Source organism: Euprymna scolopes, chromosome 12 (assembly GCF_053919585.1).
Source record: "Euprymna scolopes isolate OS-2025 chromosome 12, ASM5391958v1, whole genome shotgun sequence".
NCBI classification, from domain to species: domain Eukaryota; kingdom Metazoa; phylum Mollusca; class Cephalopoda; order Sepiida; family Sepiolidae; genus Euprymna; species Euprymna scolopes.
Genome location: NC_136493.1, coordinates 14960493 through 14965343, shown reverse-complemented (window position 1 = coordinate 14965343; position 4851 = coordinate 14960493).

The window sequence follows — 4851 nt, the reverse complement described above, 5'->3', positions numbered from 1 at the left end:
AATTTTTATCATGAACAACAAATCGAAATAATGATAGATATTTTGTGCTTATACGAAACTGGAATCAAGGATTGTCACCTGTGATTTTATATATGTCAATAGTGCATGCCACTACAAATGATATTAGCCAAATTAAGTTTTGTTTATTTCACCCATTATAAAATATATACACAAAATGCAGTAAACAAAGTTTAGGTTTAGTTAATGATAAGTTTAGGTTCGAGAAATAAGCAAAGAAAAGAAAAAAAGATACATTTGTTTATAGTGTGTAAATTGTAAGTTTGTAAATATTTAAAACTATCCACACTGGTATGTGGAAATTCTAGATACCTATTGTTATAAAGTTCCAATTCATGTTTGATATATCACTCTACATGTTCCCTGTTGCACCCCAAAGATGTAAATGATTATCGAGAAAGTGAAATGAAACAGTATTTGAAAGAAAATAGAAACAAATGCTGATGTTTACTATATAAAACACTGTGTTCAATGGAATTGAGCCTTATACAATATTGGTGGAATAAAAAAATCCATTTTTTTAATTCAATTTAAGAAATGAGCAAAAAATTGATATTTAAAATATTTGGCATGAAGAAAAAGAAATATAAGATAAAAGGTGATAAAGCAGTAAGAATCATATGCTGAATTCAATTAAAAACAAATATGATTGTCAAAGAAATATCATGAAAATTTTGTAAGTGAAAAAAATTATTTTTTGATATATTTGGTTTCGAAGTATTAAGAAACATGTACAACTTCATTTTAAAGACAAAACGAAAACTGTACTAATGATAATGACAATGGTGAAAGGAAATTGGAAAAAAATGTATCAGAGGTAAAATGTTGGTCACATATACGTTTGTGTGGTATGCATGAAACACGTGTAGAAAATTATATTTTCTGATGCTGAAAGTAAGAAGAGAAACATTGTTAAAAAATGATCTAAAAGGCAATAGTATAATCCTCATTTTTAGTGTGGGATATGTTGTTTGTTTCAATTGAGAAAGGAAACTTTAATTTATACAATTTGATGTTATAGATCACAAGTTTTATTACAATAAACATTGTGTTCTTTAATTATCAACCAAGTATATTTATTGATAAAAAGAGAATGTAATGGACATGTTTATTATAATTTATCAATATTAAATTGTTATCATGAAAAACCAATGGAAAGCGTGAATGTTATTTGGTGTTTTTAAAAAACAGCTACCAATGATTGTAACCAGTGATATTTGTGTATGCTAACAGTGCAAATGTGGTGGTGAAATGAATTTTTGTTTATTCTTCACAATATAAAATATATACACAAAACTAAAACATAATTTACGGTTAGTTAATGATAAGTTTAGGTTAGAGAATTAAGCAAAATTATAGATACCTATTGTTATAAAGCACCAATTCATGTTTGGTATATCAATCTACATGTTCCTTGTAGCACCCCAGAGGGGTAAATGAGTGTCAACAAAATGAAATAAAACATAGTATTTGAAATAAAATGAAAAAGTGCTTGAAAAGTGAAATATGCTGATGTTTACTATCTAAAACATTGCGTTCAATGCAATTGAAACTTATACTATATTGGTGGACTAAGAATTAAAGAAATAAAATTTAAGAAATTAGCAAAAAATTGATATATAAAATATTTGGCATGAAGAAAAACAAATATAAGACAAAAGGGGAAAAAGCAGTAACAATCATGTGCTGAAGTTCATTGAAAATAAATCGTTTGTCAAAGAAATATAATGAAAATTCTCAGAGTGGAAAAAAAAATGGGATTTTTACAAATCTGGTTTCCAAGTAATAGGAAACATGTACAGCTTCATTTTAACGACAAAATGTAAACTGTAGTAATGGTAATGAGAATGTTGAAGGAAATTGGCAAAAAATTGTTAGTCAAATGTTGATCAAATATTATAAGTTTGTGTGATATGCATGAAACGTTTAGAATATGATCTGCTCTCATGCTGAAAGCAAGTAGAGAAACATTGTGAAAAAATGATGTAAAGCTAAGCTAAGCAAACGACCAGTGAATGGAAATGTTTATTATAATGTATCAAGATGAACATATTATCATGAAAAAGCAAATCGAAATAGTGATAGTTATTTGGTGCTTATACGAAACAGGTATCAAGTATTGTCACCAGTGATTTTATTGATGTTAACAGTGCATGTCACTAAAAATAATGATGGTAGCGAAATTAAGTTTTGTTAATTCTACCCAATATAAAATATATACGCAAAACAAAGTAAACAAAGTTACGGGTTAGTTAATGATAAGTTTAGGTTCGAGAAATAAGCAAAGGAAAAGAAAAAAAAGGTACATGTGTTTATATTGTGTAAAATGTTAGTCTGTAAATATTTCCAACTATCAACACTGGTATGTGTAAATCCTAGATACCTATTGTCATAAAGTACCACTTCTTGTTTGATATATCACTCTACATGTTCCCTGCAGCATCCCAGAGAGTTAAATGAGTGTCCACAAAATGAAATAAAACATAGTACTGGAAATAAAATAAAATAAGAATATGTCTGAAAAGAAATAAATGCTGTTTACTATATAAAAAGTTGTTTTCAAGTGTCAAATGGAATTGAATCTTATACAATGTTGGTGGATTATGAAATTGCATGAATGAAATAACATTGGAGAAATAAGAAAAAAGTTTATATATACAATATTTACAAATGTAAGATAAAAGGTGAAGAATGGCCAAATCCGAGATCTATAAATCGTAAATTTTCAAAGTGAAAACAGATATTTTTTTTTTTTTTTTAGATCTGCTTTCCAAGTAATAGTAACCATGTACAGCTTCATTTTAAATGAAAACTGTACTAATGATAATGTTCATGGTGAAAGGAAATTGGAAAAAAATTAAAAATGTCAGAGGTAAAATGTTTGTGTGGTATGCATGAAACACGTGTAGAAAATGATCTCATGCTGAAAGTAAGAGAAACATAGCTAAAAAATTATGTAAACGCAATAGTAAAATCCTCATTTTTAGGAACATAGTGTGGGGTATGTTGTTTGTTTCAATTGAGAAAGGAAAGTTTAATTTTTAGAATTGGATGTTATAGATCACAAGTTTTATTACAATAAACATTGTGTTCTCTAATTATCAACCAAGTATATTTATTGATAAAAAAAGAAAAGTAATGGACATGTTTATTATAATTTATCAATATTAAATTGTTATCATGAAAAACCAATGGAAAGCGTGTTGGTTATTTCGTGTTCATAAGAAAAAACATCATGGGTTGTCACCAGTGATTTTATGTATGCTAACATTTCGCTGCAAATGTGGTAGCTAAATGTCTTTTTGGTTATTCTACACAAAATAAAATATATACACAAAACAAAGTAAAAGAAATGTCAGGGTTAGTTAATGATAAGCTTAGTACCAAGAAATAAGCACAGAATAAGGAAAAGAAAGATACATTTGTTGATATTGTGTCGATTGGTGAATTTGTTGGTTCATTTTGTTTTATGACATATCAACACTATATCATGCCCAATCTATGGACATTTTTTTTTCCTAGAATATATTTGTTTATTTAATGTTGGTTTCTATTTAACTCATAATTGGGACCCTAACAGGTACTACTACTCCAGATCAGAGTGGACCTGGTAGCAATAGCAATTAAATGGTGGCTTCACACTTCACAAAGCCCCATGTTTGGATACAGTTTATGGTCATATCCAGGACCTGGTGAATTTGTAAATAATTGAAACGATCAACACTGGCGAGTTAGAATTCTACATACCTATTGTTATAAAGTACCAATTTATGTTTTACATATCACTCCACAACGTTGCTGCAGAATCCAGACAGTTGAAAGAGTCTCAAGAAACTGAAAAGCTATTTAGTACTCTTAAATAAAATAACATGCATAAAGAAATCCTAATATAAGACAATAGATGAAAAAGCAATAAAAATTTTGTGTGGAATCAAGTGAAAACAGTTTCTTTGTCAAAGAAATTGCATGAAGATTCTCAGAGACTTTTCCTTCCTCGTTCCCTTCCCTTTTGGTGGAAGGAAACTTTCACAGTGGCTCAGAAGGTGGGCTGAGCACACTTCCTACAAAGGTGGGATGGGTAAATTTCTTTTTCATTTGGTTGCCTGGAGGACAGGCTTAGGCCCCCCCCCCCAAAAAAAAACGTTGGAGCCAGGGAACTTCTCCTCCCAGAAGGGGGAGGGGGGCCCGGGAAGGCTTCTCTTCCCATATTTTTTGTTTTGTGTAAGGTTGATCTCTTTCCAAAGGGAGTAAGAGGATATCCCTCTCTTAGGAGGAGAGCGAAGGCTCCCTGGGCCTCCCATCCTCCTTCTGAGAGAAGTTCCCCGGCTTCCACATTCATTGCTCAGCCCGCCGTCCAGGCAATCAGAGTCTGATTGTCTGCCGTATATAAAAAGGCGATTTTAGCTTGTCAGGCGGTATGCTCTGCGTAGACCATTTTTCTTCCACCTGTTGACCTTCCCTCCCTGTCATACAATACGCTTAAACAGGATATTTTAATTTATGCAGATTCCATATAGACTTTTAGTTTCCCAGGGTGTATACCCTCCGTTGACCATTTATGTTTAAGAGCTTTCCTTGCCCCTTCTCTGCCCCAGAATGGGAAGGGAGCTCTTTCCCACTGTATGGGGGGGGGGCGGCTTTCTTTTATGGTTATGTGGGGAGCCTTACCTTTACCCCCCTTAAGGTGGTAGGTCTTTTTTGTAAAATTGTTAGTCAAATGTTGATCAAATATTATAAGTTTTTGTGATATGCATGAAACATGTGCAGAATATGATCTGCTCTCATGCTGAAAGCAAGTAGAGAAACATTGTGAAAAAATGATGTAAACCTAAG